Below are 10,205 nucleotides of genomic sequence, written 5' to 3'. Positions count from 1 at the left end.
TGTGACCATCGTCTTTAAAGATCTTGACCATCAACCCACCCCTGTTTGACTCATGAAACTGCACGCTTGAAAACTGCAACAAACTGCACAGAACTTGGCTTCAAACCTGACTCGATGCTGACTCGCCACCTAAACGTGACTCCAAACCCAGTTCCACTTACAAGGTAGTGCCAAGAGGTCTTGTTCAATTCTGTCAAACCATGCAAGCACGGAATATGTTACTGTTGAGAGGCTCAGACCCCTTGGTCAATTTTGGGGGCCATAGTGACTAATAAGCCACCCTTGTTCATCTTTTTCTAAAGACATATCCTTTTTCAAGTGGCATAGCTGCAATGTATTTCCTATTCACCTCTGCTCCAGCACCTAGAGTGTTATTATACAAATGTTCTGCATTTTCTGTGTTTTATTGCAGAGAGGCTATACTATAGCTGTTTGGCTTGAGTATTTCATGCCCTATGCGCATTTTTTTAAAAACGGTGAAGGAGATATATTCCTTCACTCTGCCTGTTTCACGTTTATTATTGGGATCACTTTTGGTTTATAGTAGTGTGAGGATGAGTAGGCGGATTAACCACAACACATGTCTGTACATCTCTGTAATCTGATGTCTCCTAAGGAATTGTGTGGCAGTATCACCTTCCACTTCTATAAACAAATCCCTAGTTCTATGGAGAAAATTAGGGCAGAAGAACAATCCAGCAAGGATAATACCAATGTAAGCACACCTCTGCTGAACTACATTAAACTCATCACCAAATTGGACTTCTCCAAACTGGTTAAGAAATGCATACATCAGGCTCACCAAATGACCCTTGCCCTGCGAGCATCTATGAAAGCACCATTTGCAAAGAAACATGGCCAACCTCTACTGGGAACTTAGTAAATCATGGTTAGCAACAGGAATTCTACCACAATACTACAGAGCTACTGCTCAAAGACACAACCAAAAACCCTGAAGACTGCACAAGCTCCCACGTCATCACTGGCAGAATAATCCCATTAAAAATAGTGCTACATATACAGTCAAATGATGGAACATGTTGAGTTAAACAACATCCTGAAACATCCATGAGTGTGATTCAAACCCATGAGAGCAATTGAATCAATACTCCAAGATATATAGTATGACTTATAGCAACATTTCAATGCCAACATCACCTTTTCTCCCATATTATTGGGAATTTCAACAGTGCTCGGCACAGTGTACATCTTGCCAGTAATCAAAAGACTCAGGAAATAGTACTAGGCTACACTGCACTATAATGGATTACCAGGTTCCTTACAGACAGAGCAGAAACAACCTGACTACCCTTGTATATTTGAACCAAAGTAACATGACATGTTCAGGATTACAAGAATCCAGCTTTCCCTGACTGCTCTTTATAGGGAAGCCCACAGACCATTGGCACGTGTCCAGCAGCCTCAGATCCCAATACCCCAGTCCCTGTAGAGCCAAGCTATCCCCAAAGACCTTCTTTCTCTATCCTGCAGCTGGGAAAGCAACCCTCCACCCACTTCCACCTCACCTGATGGAGCCTGCAAGCAGAACTCTTGGGCTTTTGAAGAGGGATGACCATGCAGCACACAACATTAGCTGTTTTTTCTCAAAGCCCACATGTCCTGTGCCTGACGCCATGATTGGCTGAGGAGGACTACATCTGCTACTGCTACCACGGAGCCGGATGGAGATTGCTGGCCCCATCAAGGGCCCACAACCTATATAAGCTGCTCTGCCGCCCACACCTCCTGCTTTCTCTACCCTGCAGCCGGAAATGCAACCCTCCACCCACTTACACCTTTCCTGATGCTACCTGCAAGCAGACTTCTTGGGCCATTGAAGATGGTTAACCATGCGGCACACAACATCAGCTGTTTTTGTTCAAAGCCCACGTGTCCCTTGCCAGCCACCATGATTGGCTAAGCAGGACTACATCCGTTACTGCTACCACGGGGCCCGATGGCGATCGCCAGCCCCATCAAAGGGCCATGTCCTGTCTGATCCTGTCCAGGCCTGGTAGGGTCTTGGATCATGCAAATCTTACCTCCTCCTGTGCATCTTCCAACTACCCCAGTTTGATCCGTGTGCCGTACATTTCAACTGTGGCACAACAAGGTAAGTAGGTAATGCAGCTTGCTCATCGATCTATCATAGTGCTCTCCCGTCTTACTACTTCAATGGTGCTCCTCCATTCACAGTCCCGTCCTCTGGCCTTGTAACCACGCCTGCATTGTTGTTGCCCACTCATACACCTACCCCCCTCCCTGATCCTTCACCTCTCAGACGTGTTCATTCCTGCGCCCCATCGTTATCTGCTGCCCCTCACCCTCCGGATGGATTACTGTCCAGTCCTCTTCTACTTCTCAATCTCCCTCGGGATGTTCTTGTGTTTCCTGCCTCGTTCAGCAACCTGAAACCATTCCTTGAGATCCCGGCACCACCCATTTCTCAATGCATTTATGTGCTTTCATGGACTCTTGAATCATGTTGTTTTACATCTGGGCACCACCCATTTCTCAATGCATTTGTGTGCTTGCATGGACTATTGAATCATGTTGTTTCACATCGCAACATCCCCATCTGGCACTTCACTGTTATGCTCTCTCACTCAATTTCTTTACCCTCTTGTTCCTTATTCTTTCCATGTCAACTGTTACTCCTCTCCTCCGTCCTCCCCCTTCCTCCTTTATGTTCAAAGCACTTCCTTTTCCACCCATTGCCTGTTCGTCTCTCCTCACCCTCCCTTTTCCCCTCTTATAGGTACAGCTCTTGCATTATTGAATTGAATGTCAGGCACTTACAATACCTTTTGCCATATGTTGTTCAGCTTGTATGCCTCCTTGTTCTATGTTTTACCTCCAAACTCTTAGCACTTGCCCATTCTGAATGTTGCAATGCCTACTATGAATGTCAACTCTGTTATCTACTTTGCTCTCCCTGCATTGGAGTGCTTTGAAACGCTTGTTTAAGTGCATAAGCGCTTTATAAATGGCCAATAAATAAATATAAATGACCCCAAACAAAGGACTCAAAATAAACTGCAGATAACATTCACATATTCACACTCAGATCAAAGACACAGATGTCCACTTCAGAAAATACCTTTCAAAAGTCAAACACAATGGGCCCCATTACGAGGCAGGCGTTGACGGAATGAAGGGGGCCGATTATGAGCTTCCCATCGTGGGACCTGAATCGGGTCCCGCGAGGGGAAGAGGGAGGTAACAACGGTACACTTATAATGTGCCCGTTGTTACCTCCATCCCCATTCCCATTGAGCCCTATGGGGGCTCAAATGGGAATGGGAAATGGTTCCTGCAAGGAGGATTTACCAGGTTCTCTTATGTCGGAATGACTCGGTAAGTCCCCATTGCAGGAACCCAGCAAAGGAGCACAGTTTGGAGGCAGCCATGGAGCTAACAGCTTCATGGCTACCTCCAGACTCGTAATCAGGCCCAATGTATGATGAGAAATAACTGGAAACTCACAACTGACATGATGGAAATAAAAATATACCATGTGTACATTATGCTGCACACAACAATCCAATGGCGTACAGAAATGAGCCCTTGACTGGAGATATCCATAATAGTGAAGAATTTAGGCATTATGATGGACAGTGGAATAACCCTGGAAATACAAGCCATACCATGGTGAAGAAATGATTTTTCCACATACGCTCAATCAGGCATCTATCGCCATTCCACAAGTTCCAACACAGAAATGATGATTCATATCAATAGTCTGTTAACAAATCGTCAGTGTTAGTGGCATATATGTTGGCATTTCAGACAACCACTGAGGAAATTTCAACTAATCCAGAACACAGCTGCAACAGGAGAAACCACATAACACCAGCAATATTAACACTCCACTGGGTGTTGGTCAAGAATAGAATACATTTCAAAGGGCGGTGTTTCAAACAACATGGCCGTGGACCCAAATTCATCAAAGGGAAGAAGATCATTCCATACTATGAGGGAAAGTATTTATGATTTGGCAACTACATACTCCTAAACCCTCTGTGATACATCAGAAAAAAAAGCACAAACAATCAGCCTTCTCCTACGTCACAGCCAATCTCTGGAACTCACATCCAAGGAGAATTTGAAAACTTCTGGCTCATCCGACCGTACAGAAACATTGAAGAAGTAACTGTTCAGTAAACCATAACAAATCAAAGTCTGCCAGGTAGATTCAACTCCAAGTATTGATACCGCACCAAATGAAACCTGCCAAAATGTGGACGTGAGTAACCACCAAAATGTTTTATGTCAGCACGACTTCAGTGCATGAACTTGGGACTGATTAATGACCAAAAACACAGTCAAAATAGCCTAAAATTATAATCTCATGCTTTGATGTCCAGTCACTGTCAGGATGGAGAACCAAATAGGAGAAATAATTCATCCAGTCTCTTCTGCTTTGGCTGGTTTATTCCTGAACCTTTCCCAGCCATGCAGACTCAAAGGCCCTTTGTTATGCCGCCCACTGGTGTGAGCCGGACTCTTTTGTTATGAGTGTACCTCTTTAAAGCACGGTTCACAGGAGTCCTCCAGCTGTGAGCTTCCTGGACTAGATAGGTGTTATCCAACCTCCCAAACGATCAGAGACATAGCTTTCCTGCCTATTGTCCTTCTGGCGGAGCAGAGACAGGCAGTTTGGCTCGAATCTACACAGCCTCTCAATAGCTGGCCTGAGATTTTAATTATTCTGTGAACTATCAGTCACCATATCAAAACCCACTACTCCATCTCACTTCCACCGCCTACCTCAAACACACAAAGTTGATGATCTAATCTTATCTCCCTTAACACCTCGCCTCTCTTCTGCTAAGACTCAAGTTCTCTACTCTGCTCTGCTTTACTGCATCAACTGTACATTGCACTCTGGAATGCTCAATCTGTATGCAACAAAACTTCCTTTGTCACTGACTACTTTCACGGCAGCTCTCCTCCCCGAGACATCTTTGCTGTCCCTGAAACCTAATTTTTCCTTCTGACACAGCCACTCTGAAGGCCTTACATGACTCCAAACTATCCTTCATTCACGCAATTCACCTTACTGGCTGTGGGGGAGGCGTAGGATACCTACACTTGACCTGCCATATCACCTTGCAACTCTCCAATGCCACACCCTCTCCTACCTCTTTTGAATTCACCATCTCTAATCTTGCTCCACCTCGCATGGTTCACATAAGCTCCATATATCGCCGTCCTGGACCCTTCTTTGTTGAACTTGGGCAACTCCTTGAGGATCTTTCCACTAAATATCACCTCATTCTCTTAGGTGACTTTAACCTTCCCTCTCCAACCACTTCTCAGAAATCTGAACATCAGTCTTGTCTTAGTGTCCATGCTCTCCACTCTATTTTTAACCTACCAACCCACACCAGGGGTAACTCTTTGGATCTCTTATTTATCTCCACCTCTCTCTCAGTCACTAATACTAATGTCATAACATCCATATCTCTTTTGTCTTAACCAGCATCTCCTCCATCACACCTAGTGCCTCTTCCACTAACACTGCCTTCTCCCTCATTTCCATCCCTACCCTATGACTCCTCCTCTCACTTCCCACTGTTAACTTTCACTCCTAAGCATCAAATTCCTCAACCATGGGTCACTCCATTCATACGATCTCTCTGCACATACATGCGTTGGCTGCTGTGCAAATGGAGGTGCACCGACTCGCATGAGGACCTGCTACTCTACCTCTCTGCCATGAACTCTCTCAATTCGTCTCTTGATAGATGAAATCAGATTTATACCTCACCCTTATTCACTCTCACTCCAACCATCCTTGCCGGCTACAGGGCACCCTACACTCAGTCCTCACTCCTCCTAGGCCTTTAGCTCCCAACTCCACACTCACAGCTAATGATCAGGCTGAATCCTTCTCTGTGAACATTAAACAAATTAGAGACTCTCACCTCACTTACCTCACACTCCCTCCTCCTACATTACACACTCCATCCCACTCTACCATCATCCTCTGCCTCCCACTTTAGGCACACTAATACTAAAAAGGTCCTATATTTTCTAATGAAGGCTAAACCCTCTTGTGTCCAATCAGACCCTCTTGCTCCTTAGCTAGTAAAGCCTATTGCTGCTTTAGTGAATTGTAAACTAGCTTGACTCTTCAACCTGTCTTTAATTCTGCTTGCTTTCCTCTATTTTTAAAACGGCCATGGTCAAGCCTCTCCTGAAAAACCAATGACCTGGCCCAAACCTACCAGATAAATGTTGCCCTGTGTCTCTCCTTCCACACTACACTACACTGCTCATGTATACATTTCTTAGACATGCAGGCCTCAGCTCCTGTCACTCCACAGAAACTGCTCTCATGAATGTCGCTAGCTTCATAGCCTCTGCAATACAGTCCAACCTACCCTCTATCCTAATTCACCTTTCCTGTCCGCTTTGACACTGTCAATCACTCTGATCTCCTCAATACTCTCTCTCTTCTTGGAATTTACGATCAAGTCATTGCCTCGATTAATTTGTAGAGGAGCAGCCGAATGCCTCTGCAGGAAGTCCCACCTCCTACCCGGCTATGTGCTGGAAGCCTGAAATCGCACCATGCACGACAACAGTTCCTGAAGGAATATGAATATGAAAGAAAGAGAAGTTGGTGACGTCACAAGAGATGAGCCTGATGCACTGGGAAGAGTGGCTGAAGAAGAGGATGTATAGACTTTATGGAGTCTGATGAAAAAGTAAAGAGTCGAGTAAAATGAAGATTTCACGCTTGAAGAGCACTGCAGAAAGTGCAAGCCATTTAATAACTGTACAGATGCAGCAATGCAAGTAGTCAAAGTGATCTTAGAAGCTGGCTTTGTGTAGTGAATAGACTGCAGGAAGTGCCGCCATTAAATAGAATCTGGACTTCAGTGTCACAATTTGAGTAAGCTTAAGCCCATGGAGAAGAAGGTTGAAAGGTGTGTTGCTGCAAGAAAGCGGCTGAAATTGAGGAAGTACCAAGAAAGACTGTCTGGCCTTGTGTCAAAGGCTGGGGTAGCCAAGAACTGGTTATCTATCCTAGAAGAACAGTGAACGTGAGAAGCTGAGTCCTCCCCTGTTAAGGTGCAAAGAAAGACCACTATGAGCATCAAGTTTCATTCCTTTAGTACAATTAAATGTTAGAAAGTAAGCCGAATTCTGGTCTCCTGTCATGTGGGCTATGGATGGAAATAGAAGTTGGGTATGCAGCTCTAGACTTAAGATAGCGTGTGCTCACACTCCAATATATTCCCATGAGCGAGAATACATTGCAAGCCCAAGTTCAAAGACAATCTCCATGGCTGAAGGCATGGATGATGAGAGATGTTGGGCTAATTGGGTAGGGAGACATGGTCAAAGTCCACTCACAGACAACTGGGGTACAGGCTGACATACTGCTAGCATGGCGAATGTTCCAGAATGTCACAAGCATACCAACCAATTATAGAAGGCCATGTAAAGAAGAGCCTAATCGTTTGATAGCCAATGATGAGCTTTGTGTCAAATAACTGTTGAAGATGACTTGCACTGGGGTGGGCATTGTAAAGACGCCGGTGGGGGGTGTCTGTACTTCCGCTCTCTATATGGTGGAGGAGAGGCACAGAGGACCCTAGCCAAGATTCTCTATTATTGGTGCATGGTCGAGCAATCAAGGCCTAGCTTCTCAGGAGGTGATGCGGGCTGGTTCTTAAGTACAGTGTAATCCCCAAGCACCCACAAAGCAATTTCCACACACTGTATTGGTTACAACACAGTCTTTATATAATTAATATTCAAAGGTATATACAATATCACGATAACTCACTTTGTACTCCGAAAATCAGCAATGGTAAATATATACAGTTCTAAAGTGCTACCACTAACGTTATCAGCCCTCAAAGTGCATACAGTCAGAATGACACACAGATCAAAATGAAGAGGAAACCAGCAGTAGAGAGAGGAAGGAAAGCAAGATGGTTGAACAATTGGCAGAATACTGGTCCCGCTACCTGGACACAGTTCTGTGTGGAGATCCCCCCACCTGGGCAACCTGTAAAGCAAGGAAGTATCACAAGCCCAGTCCATATATTGTTCACACTAGACTTTCCAATAGTTCTGCAACCCCAAAGTACCTTGGCGTTATAGCATTCCTCGTCGGGGAATGGACGGCCCTTCTTGAGTGCCCTCCCTTTAAGGCAGGAGTCACGGGTCGTTGAACGTCTGACGGAGAACAGATCGAGCTATGACGTTGAAGTGGCCGCGTTGTTCCTAGCGGTGCTCATTGATGGGGAAGCGGAATTGTCCTGCAAGGAAGAGGCGTGTGGGCAGCTTGGTGTCGATAGTTCTGGAACGCAAAGAGTTTTAAGAACTGTGGGCCAGCAAGGGCATCGAGTCGTCGGCGTTTCTATGGTCTTTGGGTGGTGGGAAACCCACCGGCAGATGCTCCTCGGCACGTCGCCGGTCAGGCCTTTTCCAGCAGGATACAGCGGCAATGATGCGGATGAGAGTGTCCTGGGATAAATGAAGTTCTTAGGCAAACGGAAGCACAGCGGCTCCAGTCGGCGACGGCGGTCGTCGACAGTGGCTGACAACAGTCCGGGTACTTTTCTTGGAGTTCCGCAGCAGTCCCCGCATTGGGTCGGCAGCCTGTCGAAGGTCTTTCTACCAGGGAGCTTTGGCAAAGGTCAGCTGGTGCACGATGGTCCCTCATAGCTCGGGAAGAGGGCGCCTTACCAGGTCCTCTCTGGGTCAGTCCTTGGAGACACAGCAGCTTTCAGATTGTGAAGGGGAGCAACAGCAATTCTTCTCTTCCAGCAGGGCTTCAAGGACAAGCGTCAGTTAAACTCCAGTTCGTAGTTTGGACTTCAGCTCTGAACACTTCTGAACACGATTCCTAGCAGTGAGAGGTCCCCAGATATACTGTTGATCTCCCATTCATTCTGCTGGGTCACACTAAAGCATCCAATCACTACGAAGGGCATTCATGTAAGCAGGCAACCAATCAGGTGCATAGTGCATTCAAACCATTCACTCCTCTCCAGACACTCACAACAAGTTATGTGTATTGAGCCAAGTACCGAGCCATTAAACACTCCACACTGTATTCATACCGGTTTCCGGCAGGGCTGTCTCATTCATTGTGTCACCTGTACCAAGGGGGGGGATCCCAACATCTATCTACAAGTTGCGAAGGAGAATGCTTTCAAATCAAACCAAAAAGGAAGGTTGAGATGGACAAATCACTCATCCTCAGCCTTCAAAAGAACACAGGACAGACTGAGACCTGTATTTAAATTAGGTCATATAACACATTTTTCATCAATGTATCAATTATCTGAATCATTGGGTAGCTGACATAAAATTAAATGATCAGTCTTTACTATTACAATTGTTTCAAATCAACAGTATTCATATTTAATCCAAATATTTTTGCACACAAAAATATGTTATTAGTCATTTAAACATTGTTCATACATTTGTGCATGTAATCAGTTTGGAATACTGAAATCCAGACTGTACATAAAGAAGGGGAAAAAAAGGGAAAAACCTTACATACGTGTTCAAATGAATCAAACAAAACAAACAACAAACACAATTCTATAAGCAAAACAACATTGAATGATTGTAAAATATCATAAGTTCAAAACATGAATTACATAATTAAAGAACTCATTAAGAATCATTGGAACTGTACCAAAGAGTGGGACTGGAGTCCATTGTTTGCCAGTCCAACCTAAGCAAAAATCTATCTGCGGGTCTACGTCAATAAGATCTAAAATGCAGGCAGTATAAGAAATATTACAAAGCTTTATACCATATCATGTTAGTATATACATGTATGAAACAACCAATATTGCTATTGGACCATTTCTTCATTTGAATTGATTGACGTTTCGGCTGATGTCTGAGATTTTAGTGACCAAAGCCTTCTTCAGGACCCAAAATCTATTTCTTTTCGGGGACCCTGCATATAGACATAAACCACTAATGAATATGTGTATGCCTAAATTCAAACACCACTCAGTAATGTACACAGATCTATTAAAGGGTATAATTAAAGTGAAGTTTCAGGAATAAGTACAAGGGAAATCCCTTGCACAAAGGGAGAGGAGGAGCAGCATCCATGAACAAACAAAGAACTAAAGTTGACAAGTAAACTGTGCCGGTCTGTGTCTTCTCAAAAGATTTCCAAGAGCAACCAAGGATAAACAACTCCAACTGCAAAA

This window comes from Ambystoma mexicanum, chromosome 6p (assembly GCF_040938575.1).
Source record: "Ambystoma mexicanum isolate Mex_15411 chromosome 6p, UKY_AmexF1_1, whole genome shotgun sequence".
NCBI classification, from domain to species: domain Eukaryota; kingdom Metazoa; phylum Chordata; class Amphibia; order Caudata; family Ambystomatidae; genus Ambystoma; species Ambystoma mexicanum.
This window is presented reverse-complemented; position numbering follows the sequence as displayed.